Here is a 14,441-nt window from a genome sequence, read left to right on the forward strand (position 1 = left end):
TTAGACTGTGTGCTGATAGGCTAGTTTCACCCCCCTTTATAGGGCCGTGTCTGTAATCACGTGACTCCACCCATCCAGTCTGAACGAGAAAAGGGAACCCAAGAAAAGGGCTGACGGTTCAAATGAAAAGGCATTTCATCAACTTCACACACTCTCACGCCACACGGGGCATTTCTCACGCTGAGAAATTAACTTTACCGTACAGTAAATCCAACAGACCCCTGCAAACGAGTTAGGTACGCTACTGTTCGCTGAACTCTCAACTCAGATCTGCTGTCTCAAGCTACCGACCAATCAGCCAATCAGAAAATAAGAGTTTTTTTTGTTGCCGGGTAAAGTCTGAGTTTCAGCTTCAAGCACTTCATTAATGCTTAGCGGAGGTAACATAAGTTACAAAACACATCACTCTTAAAACGCACACAAACACAAACCGCCACCGTTCAGGGGGCCAATTTGGGGCTAAATGTGTCTTTATTACATTTTTTTTTTTATATAGTCTAATTTGTTCCCTCTGAAGAAGGTCGATGGGACACTGGGAGGAATTAAACGAATGAAAGTAGACAAAAGGTACACCATACCATTGCGTTTATCGTGCATTTATCGTTATCGAGGTAAAACTGCCCAATTCATCGTGATAAATCACATTAATAATTTTAAACTTCCTACCTGTGTGACCTGGTTTTCATGAGATTTTTCATTTGTTTATGCATCTTTTTATTCAATAATTGAGGAATTGAATTGAACACGATAATCCTTCGGATGAATAAAGCATTATTCAATCCAGGTAAATAAATCAAATAAAACATGCTGACCTTGATCTAATTTTATTAAAATTCAGTATTTCATATAGATTATGTTATAAATCACCAATTTCAGTCAGGCTGAAAATAAGAATCAGTCGACACCGGTGACATTCAGTGCTGTGTTGTATTTCTCCGTAACTTTGCTGATTTTTTAGGTTTTTGCATGTGTTTTTGACATATTTAGACGGGCGTTTATTCTGTTGCAGGAGCAGCTAACTTGGCTGTGGATAAGGTGTGCAGGAATGCCAAATGTATATTTTAAAACTCTTTTGGTTGCAAGCCTTCCACAGTAAAAGCTTAGCTTGACTCAAGTTCAGGTAATTCTGACAATCCTGGGCTAAGCCCGGCGAGCTGAGGTTGACGTGCGGAGCACGGCCCTCAGACGGAGGATAAACCTTCCCGATTCACCAACGGCATGTTTGTCTTCTTCACTTCACCGTTAATAGGGATCACTGAATTTTAATCCATCAAATAAATGTGTTTAATAATGTGTAATGAGCAGTCGCAGCTCAGGTACAACCGGCCGATGCTTCACTAAGCTACGTCACGCAAGTGGACAAGCGACACGTTTCCATAAAGAAAAGAAAGACTTATAAAACATCACACTCTGGAAGAGTTTTCCTCTAATGTAAGGGTTAGGTTTAGGGTTAACCCCAACCCTGTAAACTGACTCAAATGTGAAAATAACAATGGTTTTATCTATGCAAGTGCAATATTTTCCCGTGATATCATCTGCAAACACAATGTCAGCCCGCCCTCGGTCATTCACAAGCCTAAATGTAGCTTTTAGCAAACATTGAACTAATTGTTGTATTATGTTTTATTCTAGGGAACGTATGATAATGAAGTAGAGACACCTATCATTGCTATTTTATTATTTTGTTGTATGTAGTATGTGTGTTGTCACCAGCCTGGTGTGTACTGTTCCCCTGTAGTTTATTCTGCTAAGCATATCGCGGCAGGCTGACTGTGTGTTTGCTGTTAGCACCAGCACCTGGGAATAAATGGCGAGTGCAGCCAAGGTCATGGAGGTGTCTGGCTGAATTCCTGCACAGTTCGAGACAGAGAACACACCGGCTTTGAGTTTGAGTCACGGAACGGTTTCAAAAAGAGACAAACATAATAAAAAGAAAACTCCTTACTCCCTCCTGTGAAGCTCACATCACACACAGAATGTGTGCAGGAGTTTAATCAAACTTCAGGGTTCTGAATCCTTCAGTCTGGGTCATTTGACCAAGAGGGGATAAAACTAAGTAAAGAACACTGATACTCTTTACAGGAAAACTTTTCAGAAGGTAATAACACCACAAAGCTCCCAAAGATGACTAAATAGCATCTCTACGAGACATGATCAATATGTTTAAGGTCATGTTTGGTCGCTAATTTGTAAACTTGAACTCCTACAATTAATTCAATGAAAGCAGAAAAAGTTTGACTTCGTTCCCAAAAGTTATCAAATATGCACCTGGCCGAATTAATGTTTTTCAGACTGGGAGAGACGCCTCACACCTGCACCCTGGGAGAGAGGCCTCACACCTGCAGCCTGGGAGAGAGACCTAACACCTGCAGGAATAACGCTCTCACACCTGCAGGTAGGGAGAGAGGCCTCACACCTGCAGCCTGGGAAAGAGGCCTCACACCTGCAGCTTGGGAGAGAGGCCTCACACCTGCAGCCTGGGAGAGAGGCCTCACACCTGCAGCCTGGGAGAGAGGCCTCACACCTGCAGCCTGGGAGAGAGGGCTCACATCTGCAGGTTGGGAGAGAGGCCTCACACCTGCAGCCTGGGAGAGAGGCCTCACACCTGCAGCCTGGGAGAGAGGCCTCACACCTGCAGCCTGGGAGAGAGGCCTCACACCTGCAGCCTGGGAGAGAGGGCTCACACCTGCAGGTTGGGAGAGAGGCCTCACACCTGCAGGTTGGGAGAGAGGCCTCACACCTGCAGACTGGAATAACGCTCTCACACGTGCAGCCAGTTAAACTTTCCACATACTCGTTAACGGACGCTGCGGCGGTTGTTTACTGAAGACTCCCTGCAGAGGAGACTACCTGACCCATGTCTGCAACCGGTGAGCGGTACAAATGGCAAACATCTCCTGGAGTCATTATTTATGCAGGAATGCCCTTGGGAGTCTTTGCACTTGTTTACACAGTCACGGCACAGTCCATTCATGACGGCTCCGAGTAAATGAGCCGCTTGCTACCAATTTGTCCTGGACGGCGAAGCTTTGGGGCGCTACTACTCGCAGTTACTTTGAGGAATATATATGTGTGTGTGGGTGTGTGTGTGCGCTTGTGCGTGTGTGTGTGTGTGTGTGTGTGTGTGTGTGTGTGTGTGTGTAGGGGTAAAGAGAAGAGGTTAACGCAGTCCTGTCGCACTGTGGGGAACCGACCTGGAACTACGGACACGGACGTCCCGGGCGTTTCGGGAAGCAAAGTGTCACGTTTGGAAATAAACGAGAAAGCACGTTCTCTTTCAAGAGTAGAGCTGTGAACTTACACATGTGCAATGGGCTGATTGTTTGCCCGAGGACGAGGATGGCTGTCAAAGTAAGTGAGCAGCGCCTTTCACATAAAACTAAAACCAAGACAGGAGCTTTTATGGAGGTTGAAGTGAAAGGCAAAGTAAAGAAAAAGGGCATCCTCTGTGAGCTGCAAAGAATCTACTTTACTGGCCATAAAAGTAACAGCAGTGTGTCGCGGGCAGACAGGAGAAAACAGGCTCCTGACTTAAGTAGCAATGGCAGGACGGCGAACAGATTTACCTAAAAAAGCACCAAAACGCTTCAGTTTTCAGTTCATGTCATAGTTTTAACGGCCGTTTCATTTTTAATCATCGTCATAGGGTTTTCAAGTGTAATGATGGAGGTAAAATATTTCTACGTGAAGGAAAGTGAAATTTAAGTAGGCAAATGAGTACAACCCAAAGAATTCCTTGGCAGGTGAACCTGTGAGAAACAAAACCGGTTCCTATGAAGTCGTACTTGATACCAAAGTGTCATAAACAGCTAAACTTGGGCATCCGACCCGATAGCCAACGCTGGGAGTTATTCCCTTGAAAAAACATTAAATGTGTCGATGAGCTTGGAGCTTAGAGATGGAGACTAGGGATGGGCGGTATGGACTAAAAAATGTATCACGATGATTTCTGGCATTTATCCCGATAACGATAAAGATGACGATAAAAAAAATACCAATTCAACTCCACCTTTTCAACTATAAATCTATCTCGCTCTCAGATCCGCCATGTTTGTTACACAAAAAACGTCATCAACGGGAATTTATACTTCTTTCTTTCTTTCTTTCTTTCTTTCTTTCTTTCTTTCTTTCTTTCTTTCTTTCTTTCTTTCTTTCTTTCTTTCTTTCTTTCTTTCTTTCTTTCTTTCTTTCTTTCTTTCTTTCTTTCTTTCTTTCTTTTCCTTCTCTCTTGCAGGCTCATTTCCTTCCTTCCTCCTTTCCTTGTTTTCTCTCTCCTTCCTTCCTTCCTTCCTTCCTTCCTTCCTTCCTTCCTTCCTTCCTTCCTTCCTTCCTTCCTTCCTTCCTTCCTTCCTTCCTTCCTTCCTTCCTTCCTTCCTTCCTTCCTTCCTTCCTTCCTTCCTTCCTTCCTTCCTTCCTTCCTTCCTTCCTTCCTTCCTTCCTTCCTTCCTTGTTCTCTCTCCTTCCTTCCTTCCTTCCTTGTTCTCTCTCCTTCCTTCCTTCCTTCCTTGTTCTCTCTCCTTCTTCCCTTCCTTCCTTCCTTCCTTCCTTCCTTCCTTCCTTCCTTCCTTCCTTCCTTCCTTCCTTCCTTCCTTCCTTCCTTCCTTCCTTCCTTCCTTCCTTCCTTCCTTCCTTCCTTCCTTCCTTCCTTCCTTCCTCTCATTCATTCATTCATTCCTTCCTTCCTTGTTTTCTCTCTCCTTCCTTCCTTCCTTCCTTCCTTCCTTCCTTCCTTCCTTCCTTCCTTCCTTCCTTCCTTCCTTCCTTCCTTCCTTCCTTCCTTCCTTCCTTCCTTCCTTCCTTCCTTCCTTCCTTCCTTCCTTCCTTCCTTCCTTCCTTCCTTCCTTGTTCTCTCTCCTTCCTTCCTTCCTTCCTTGTTCTCTCTCCTTCCTTCCTTCCTTCCTTGTTCTCTCTCCTTCTTCCCTTCCTTCCTTCCTTCCTTCCTTCCTTCCTTCCTTCCTTCCTTCCTTCCTTCCTTCCTTCCTTCCTTCCTTCCTTCCTTCCTTCCTTCCTTCCTTCCTTCCTTCCTTCCTTCCTTCCTTCCTTCCTTCCTTCCTTCCTTCCTCTCATTCATTCATTCATTCCTTCCTTCCTTGTTTTCTCTCTCCTTCCTTCCTTCCTTCCTTCCTTCCTTCCTTCCTTCCTTCCTTCCTTCCTTCCTTCCTTCCTTCCTTCCTTCCTTCCTTCCTTCCTTCCTTCCTTCCTTCCTTCCTTCCTTCCTTCCTTCCTTCCTTCCTTCCTTCCTTCCTTCCTTCCTTCCTTCCTTCCTTCCTTCCGTCATCAACAGGAATTTATCGTTTTTACCGCGAGATACAAATTCTTACCGTGGGGAATTTTTTTGACGGTTTATCGTGAACGATAAAATATCGCCCATTCCTACTGGAGACCAACATTTATGTCCCATGAGAAGTCTCTGACACCTGCTTTTTACCGTGTTTTACCGGAAAAGGTCGACCTCACAGCCCTGGGAAACAAAGAAAACCCTGCTCTGCTCACCTCCGGTGTTGTACAGGATATTTACAGAATGACAGAGGAAACAAATCAGCTCTCTGAATACTGTATACGTAGAAATATCAATGAAAAAGAAAACTAGTGGACTAACAAGCACAAGTTTTTGAATTAACTTAAAGGATAATTTAAGTACCGAAAAACAAAACAAGTGTTTAATGAAGCAAACAGGAGGCGTATTGCACTGATAAGCTCATGAGAATCCTACATATTCAATTAATCCCCTAACTTCCAGACACTGCAATTAAACTGGAAAAATACAGCTAAAAAGGTACTCTACAAAGTGAGAAACATCAAGGCGCCACGTTTAATTATTTCAGGATCTCTTTGTCTGCTTTTACTTAAACCTTTCTGTTCTTAATTCAAAGCTGCCATCGTCTGGCAGCTTTTGGCATTTTTCTTAGCATTCCTGCAGCTTTGGAGAGTGAGGCTGCACATGCATGTCCATCCTCCTCCGCATTTGGATATATGCTTTAAAAAAGGAGCCTGAAAACCAATACAGGAGGATTCAATTAAGCAGCGAGGCACTGAAGGCAAATGACTTCCACCTATAGTTGTCAGGCTTTCATCGAGCGCGGCAGCAAGATGGGCAGAAATGTGGTTAACAGAGAGGCAGAGCAACTTGAGAAACAAGGAGCGATGAGATAATTTAACAAGCTTCCTCCTAAACCACTCCAGAACCTCCAGAGTTTAATTGCTGGGAGGCAACATTATCCCTAGCAACGCCGCGGCTGCCTGTTGGCCGGGATTCGGAGAGGGTACCTGCTGTATCCACTCGCCGCACAATACAGCGCCCACTGAGCCATATAATCCTCCCAGGCCCTCCTCTTCTGGAGAACCGCATTCAATCCCTTTGTGACACGGGAAAATCTCCCCTTCTGCACATATTCTTTTTTTTTTTTTTTTTGGGTCAGGGTACGTGCTTCAAATAAGGCCAATCAGTAAGTGCTGTTATTTGTGCACAATGCTGCAGGGAGTCGTGTGGAAAAAGGGGGAAACAGAAGGGGGAGAGTTAAACAAAAAGACGTTTGATTTGCTGCTGTGAAATTCGGGGCTACTTTCCATTCCTCGCCGGAGCTCCCCGGAGCGGCCATATTTCTCTTTATGTTTAAATGTGAATCAGTCAGATGGGCGGTTGCGTTCCCGCTGAATCATCCCTAAACTTCCCTTCAGAAACCACGAGGTTACTGTTTGAAGCGGCTGCCTTTTAGGAGAAAAACAAGAAACTAATGCTACTTTGTTCCCCGACTCCTCTTTCAAGTTGCCCTTGAAAAGGAAATTACAACGGCGGCTTTGATGCAAGTCTGACATGCTCGGAGATATTCTCCATAAGTGCAGACGCACACCAGATAATCATTCCAATGAGTCTGCTCGGCTGTCTTTTAACTATCCGAGTGTTGCGCAAGCCGACGAGAGACAACAGCTCTGTGCACGTGTGTGTGTGTGTGTGTGTGTGTGTGTGTGTGTGTGTGTGTGTGTGTGTGTGTGTGTGTGTGTGTGTGTGTGCGTGTGTGTGTGTGTGTGTGTGGTAGTGGGGGGGGAGTGGCTCATTACACAAAATGGCAAAAGAAGAAAAATGATGTCTTTGTTGTCCAGTGGTTTGTAACTTAAGTAAATATAGCATTAGGAAACCTGCTGAGATGTTTTATGATTAAAAGATGAGTCAAATAATGAGGAATTACAGCGGAAGCTTTGTTTTGAGTTTTCAAACTTAGCAAATTATACAGATTAGGTCTTCTTTGTTGTAAATTTTCTCAATGATTTCACAATTATTCTTGCTTGATGCAGTCAGTTCTGTTTTTTTTTCTTATTTCTGTTTGCCATATAATGATAGCATTGTATTTTTTAATCAGTATCATTAATAGTATTATTGTTCAGTGATGCAGCCTGAAAGTTTGGAGTCCTCTTACCTGTCTGTGAAGCTGCAGGTGTCGGAGACGACTTCTCGCTGCAGAGGCTCAGTCCAGTGTGAGTGCAGCCAAGCGGCAGTCAGTCACTGCAATGGGATTAAAATACATATTTTCAGATGCCGACATCATATTTCAACACAGTATGAAGGTCTTATACGTTCGGATCACAATCGTGGCGTAAAGTGTGAAAAAAAAAACCATAATGTACAAAAAAAAACATGCAAAATGGACAAAACAGTGTGCCACTGGTGGCCTTTATTTTGAAAGGTGCTAGACAGGAAATATGGTTAAATAGGCAGTAAAAAGCCACAGATCAGGACTCGAACCTACGCCACCTTATGACGTCATCATTAAGATGTTAGAACATGGTGTTACCTTGTGAAAAGAAGACTATAGAGGGAATGTGCATGACGTCACAGATGAAACTTCACAGCAGGTTTCACCCACTGAGTGGCAGAAAGACTGAGTGTCAGAAAGACTGAGTGTCAGAAAGACTGAGTGTCAGAAAGACTGAGTGTCAGAAAGACTGAGTGTCAGAAAGACTGAGTGTCAGAAAGACTGAGTGTCAGAAACACTGAGTGTCAGCGTAAACTTTCAGTTTGAGCAACTGGAAAACATCTAAAATGGGAATTAGCTGTTGTGGGATCGACTGTACTCGTAGATTTAGCAAGAAATCTGAGTTTTACTGCCAAAAAATAAGCTTAAAGCAGCACTATGTAACTTTTCCACCTTAATATAATATTTCCAGAGTCATTATGATGGTACATCAACTTCCAACAGGTTTAATGAACCTCTGTCATGGTCTGAGGGGTCTGTATCGCCTTCACTGGCACTATGTAACTTGGCGGAGCATGGTAGGAACCCTTCCACACTACTGGTAAAGCACTACCGCTTTTGTCCAAAGGAGCCGCCAAACTCAACAAAAGCTGAAAGTTACATTGTGCTGCTTTAAGAGAGACAAATGGATCGCTGCAATTCTCAGAAACAACTGGATTCCAGACACCGAAACGTGGATTTGTGGTTCCCATTTTGTATCAGGTAATGTTGGATTTTTGGGTAGCTAACGTTAAAAGGTCAAATCATAAAGTTCCGTGTCCTCATCACTTTAATTTCTACAACAAATCCAGCCTTGAAGTCGGACCAAGCGTCAAGACTTTTGTATTCCTTCAAGCTTTGCTTTGTGTATTTCCCCCGGCGTAGAAATTAAGTACATATAAATATCAGGAAACTGGATTCGTGTCCAAATATTAATGTCCATGGACCACTGGTTCTTGGTAACTGTACCAAATATTAATGTCCATGGACCACTGGTTCTTGGTAACTGTACCAAATATTAATGTCCATGGACCACTGGTTCTTGGGGTAACTGTACGGGTCACTGTCAAGTCCAACTGACGCTAATTTAAGCTGATAATTGGCTGTTATTCCATCTTTTCCACAGTTTCCCCTACTAGTTGCAGCCATTTTTGCTGATGCCACTCAGTGCAACTAAGGGTGACGTCAATGCAGACCCTCTATATGGGCTTCTTTTACTATTGTTTTGAGGCGGGGGGGCGTCCTCGGGCCACAGAGCACTTGGGAAGGATGGTTGAGGGAGGTTTGCCTCCAGGGCGCACTTGCAGGAACCTTCCTGAAACCTTCCTGGCGGCGAGGCTCCAGGAACCGGTGCTGTCGCTCTTTAATGCAACAAACCCGCCGCAGTGAATGAGTGAACTTTGACGCACGCACTCAAATCCTGCTCGCAGCTATTTTACGCATTACTTTTGTTTAGGTGCTAATTAATTTCTCCATGTTCTTTCTCTTTTTTTTTGTTGTTTTGAATCTGCTTAGATGGCTAATTATAACTAATGAAGTGCTTTAATTCTATAGTTAATTTACAACAGGATTTTACTGGTTTTCATATTAACTCTAAATAACATTTAACCGGCATGTAAATTAACTGCAATTCACCGGCAGAGCACACACACACACTCACACACTGGTGCAGCGCGGGAGCAGCAAGTTGCCAGTTTGATAAGGATTTAATGGAGATACTTTTATGGGAGCTGGGGCTCTGCCACCGAGGAGATGCCTGTTTGAGGAGCAGAGAATAACCTGCTGAGCAAACTTGATTCAGAGACTTATCCTCCACCACAAAGTCCTCCAGCAGCCGGGGGGGCATCGCTAATGTTTGCACTTAAAGTTCAGTCAAATTCAAATGTAAAGCATTTGATTAATCACGATAACGCAGGTCGGATACGCTTCAGTTGGATTGGTGTAAAACTGATCCAGGTACCGTTACAGCAGGTCACACACACACACACACACACACACACACACACACACACACACACACACACACACACACATACAGTATATATATATATATTCATACATGCACACATACACACACATAGCCACACATATACACACACACACACACACACACACACATATACAGTATATATATATATATATATATTCATACACACACACATAGCCACACATATACATACACAAACACACACACACACACACACTTAGTCACACATAAATATACACGCTCACACACACACACACACACAGCCACTCAGTCATATACATATACACACACACATACACACACATAGCCACACACACATATACACAGCCACACAAACATATACTTACACACACACACACACACACACACACACACACACACACACACACACACCCGCTCAGTCATATACATATACACACACACACATAGCCACACAGACATGTACATACACACACATGTATACACACACACATAATCATATACATACACGCACACACACACACATATACACTGGCTTGCTTGCTCTGTAGTTTTTGGGGTTAGTTAGCGGTAGCTTAGCTCAGACTGTGATTTGATCTCGAGATTTGGGTTGATTGCTGCTCGTGTTTTGTTCGGCTCCGTGTCGGTTTTGTGTTTCGTTTGTGGTTTTTGTTGCAGATTTCCAGTGCTCAAGGTCAAACAGAGGTAATTAACAAGAACTAATTAGATGGTATGCTGTGGTATACCATGGTATGCAGGTACGTGGTTTCTTATATGGAAAAACTTTCTAAAGTCCATATTCATATGAGGAAAAACATCACACGTTGACTCGCTCGGACTGTAAACTTGTTTTGGATGAAGTAAATAAATTAAAATGAAGTTATAAACCTCCCAACTGTCTCTGCCTCACAGCCCAGAGCCCAATATTGAAGAAGTAAATCTTTAAAAAAGAAAAAAAAACTGCTGACCAAATCAGACGTTCGCTGCTTTTAATTATATCTTAAAAATAGCTGAGAAGTGGAAGTTTTTGGAAACCTCGCCGGAGCCGAGGGAGCGTCCGCAGCTGCGATTTAATCCACGCTCCGCGCTGCAGACGGATGGCGCGTGTCGGGTCTAAATAAACGACGTACGGCATCTAAAATAGTTCTTGGACACAGACAGAACTCTACGATTCAGACTAAAGATATATCAGCTCTTCATCAGCGGAATCTGCTCAGTTAATTAAGTCACTTGGAAAAGTCTCTGTTTTTCTGCTGAAGAAAAGTTTAGAGCCGAGGAGAAGTTTGTCAGGATGGGGGGATGAGATGGAGGTGGAGGTGGAGGGTTAGAAATCTTGCAAACGGGCATTGAAACTTTATAAAAGCTGTAAGAACGCTTGGCACCATCCACCCGTCTTTCCATCCATCCATCCATCCATCCATCCATCCACCCATCTGCCCATCCGTCCGTCCGTCCGTCCGTCCGTCCATCCGTCCATCCGTCCATCCGTCCGTCCATCCATCCATCCAGCCGTCCATTAATTCATCCATCCATCCACAGACCCATCCATCCATCCATCCATCCATCCATCCATCCATCCATCCACCCATAATCCATCCATCCATCCATCCATCCATCCATCCATCCATCCATCCACCCATAATCCATCCATCCATCCATCCATCCATCCATCCATCCATCCACCCATAATCCATCCATCCATCCATCCATCCATCCACCCATAATCCATCCATCCATCCATCCACCCATAATCCATCCATCCATCCATCCACCCATAATCCATCCATCCACCCATAATCCATCCATCCATCCATCCATCCATCCACCCATAATCCATCCATCCACCCATAATCCATCCATCCACCCATCCATCCATCCATCCATCCATCCATCCATCCACCCATAATCCATCCATCCATCCATCCATCCATCTATCCAGATGTGCTTGTTAAGGCAAAAAATTAAAATAAAAGCAGAAATATATATATATATTTGGTTTTTCCTTGTCCTTATAAGTGCATTCCTTGTTTTAACATTTCCTCGTCTCCTCTTTCTGCTTCACCTAAGGTCCTTCCTGGTCCAGCTCCTCTCCTATTGGTCAGTCAATAGGAAGGAGCAGGATCGGGCATCAAAACTTTATAAAAGGTGTAAGAGAGCTTGGCACGACCGCCGGAGCCGACGAGTCCAAACTTTGAGGCTGCCGTCGATCCGCAGTCGGGCCACGAAGGTCGTCTTTTCCGAAACTTTCTCCTGGTCAAAGACGCCGTTGGCCGAGCGGCCGAGCGGCCGCCACCTGCTGCTTTTTACTTTTCAGGAAATTAGCAGCGCGGGTTTCAGTCGCAGCCAACGCGGCGAGAGGCCGGCGTTAACGCGGGGTGATATAAATTGTGGGTAATGAGGCACCCGGGAACGGCATCTGCGATCCGCAGAGGTCGAGCTCCTCCCGCCGACACCTCCCGCCTCACAGCTGACTGAAATGCATCCTGAGTGCAATTTTACAGTCCTAACATGAGCAGGTACATGCAAAGAGACAAGCGGGGGCCCGGGAGGGCGCCCCGGCTCTTTGTTAGAGGTCACGCGCAAAACACAGCAATGATACGGAAACACTGCTGACAGGGGGAAAATATGAGGACTTCAGGAACACTGGAGAATGTAAGGAGAAATGAACGCCGGGGTCATTTTACTGAGCGGGACCATTAACATCGCTGCCCTTGTCTAAAATGAAGCCCGGATCAGTCACACACACACACACACACACTCACACTCACACACACACAAAGATACACCTCTTTTCACATTTCTCCTCTTTTCACCCCCGGAGAAGGGGAGCTCGACATTTTAACTGCGGCGGCGAGGAGATGGCTTCCTTTCACCTTGACGGGCATATAATGAACATTTTTCATTTGGAGCTTAGCTTCACTTACACAGTCAGTCAGCTATTTTTCTCTTTGAACCTTTTTTTTTGCTTCCTTCCCTCCGTTCTGACATTTCCCTCTGTGGTTTCGCCAGGATGATCTTCACAGTAAATTTGTGCCCCCCTTTTAAAGAAATAGGTTACATTTCTGTTGATTTTCTTTCTTTCTTTCTTTCTTTCTCTCGCTCTTTCTTTCAAAGCACTCATTTCCATAAAGGTCTCCCCGTAAAACACAAACAGGCCTACGGTGCAGCATGAAACACAAACAATATGCTAATCACACCTGTTTCAATTAGAGGCCGGGTATCCATGAAATCCATATCATTACTTACTTATTGTTTTGCACTTTGCCTCAGAAATATATAAAAAAAAAAAAAGGAGAAGAAAAGGAAAAGAAAATGCACTTTGAAGCCACGAGACAAAGAAGTTGACTGACGGGCAAATGAACGCGCACAACAAGAAATGAGGAATGGGTAAACTACAGTCCTGCAGAGAACAAACGCACGCTCGGAGATTGGCAGAGGTGAGGGGGGAAAAAAAGACGTAATGAAACATAAATGAAGAGAAAGTCAGCAGAATGTACTTCTGGAAATTGCTCTGTTACGTGCGTAAATACTTAAAGCAATAGCTGCATTCCTCTCGGGGGGGATGAGGTTCAAATATATTGTAATTAGAGGAAGAACAGGCTGCACTTGGGATGTTTTCACTGCTCCTCGTTGACGGATAAGTGAGTCCGTTGTGCTGCTATTGTCCTTGTCAGGCGGAGGTTGTTGCCGTTCGGCAGGTTTAGTTCAGGTTTAGTTGAGGTTTAGTTCAGGTTTAGTTTAGGTTTAGTTTAGGTTTAGTTTAGGTTTAGTTTAGGTTTAGTTTAGGTTTAGTTTAGGTTTAGTTGAGGTTTAGTTGAGGTTTAGTTCAGGTTTAGTTCAGGTTTAGTTCAGGTTTATATCAGGTTTAGTTCAGGTTTAGTTCAGGTTTAGTTTAGGTTTAATTCAGGTTCAGTCCAGGTTTAGTTCAGGATTAGTTCAGGTTTAGTTCAGGTTTATTTCGGGTTTAGTTCAGGTTTAGTTCAGGTTTAGTTCAGGTTTAGTTGAGGTTTAGTTGAGGTTTAGTTGAGGTTTAGTTGAGGTTTAGTTGAGGTTTAGTTGAGGTTTAGTTGAGGTTTAGTTCAGGTTTAGTTGAGGTTTAGTTGAGGTTTAGTTGAGGTTTAGTTCAGGTTTAGTTCAGGTTTAGTTGCGGTTTAGTTCAGGTTTAGTTGCGGTTTAGTTGAGGTTTATTTCAGGTTTAGTTCAGGTTTAGTTCAGGTTTAGTTCAGGTTTAGTTGAGGTTTATTTCAGGTTCAGTTCAGGTTCAGTTCAGGTTTATATCAGGTTTATATCAGGTTTAGTTCAGGTTTAGTTCAGGTTTATATCAGGTTTATATCAGGTTTATATCAGGTTTAGTTCAGGTTTAGTTCAGGTTTATATCAGGTTTAGTTCAGGTTTAGTTCAGGTTTATATCAGGTTTAGTTCAGGTTCAGTCTGAGATCTGATCCTGAACAACCAGCTGGAACCAGAACTCTACTCATACATTCAATAAATCCTTCTTTAAACCTTGTGCTGTCTGCTGGTCAAGGAGGGAGGAAGGGAAGAAGGGAGGAAGGAAGGAAGGGAGGAAGGAAGGAAGGAAGGGAGGAAGGAAGGAAGGAAGGAAGGAAGGAAGGGAGAAAGGAAGGAAGGGAGAAAGGAAGGAAGGAAGGAAGGGAGAAAGGAAGGAAGGAAGGAAGGAAGGAAGGAAGGAAGGAAGGAAGGAAGGAAGGAAGGAAGGAAGGAAGGGAGGAAAGAAGGAAGGGAGG

General features: G+C 43.9%; 1 long non-coding RNA gene across 1 annotated transcript in view; it reads right to left on the bottom strand.

Annotated features, from left to right (window-relative positions):
- LOC133422408 (uncharacterized) overlaps positions 1 to 14,441 on the bottom strand; it is a 453,225-nt gene that overhangs the window by 233,782 nt on the left and 205,002 nt on the right. The window contains exon 3 of the long non-coding RNA XR_009770741.1: positions 7,416 to 7,501. This is a non-coding gene — a long non-coding RNA (uncharacterized LOC133422408). The remainder of the gene's footprint in view (positions 1 to 7,415; positions 7,502 to 14,441) is intronic.

Source organism: Cololabis saira, chromosome 21, assembly GCF_033807715.1.
Source record: "Cololabis saira isolate AMF1-May2022 chromosome 21, fColSai1.1, whole genome shotgun sequence".
NCBI lineage: Eukaryota > Metazoa > Chordata > Actinopteri > Beloniformes > Belonidae > Cololabis > Cololabis saira.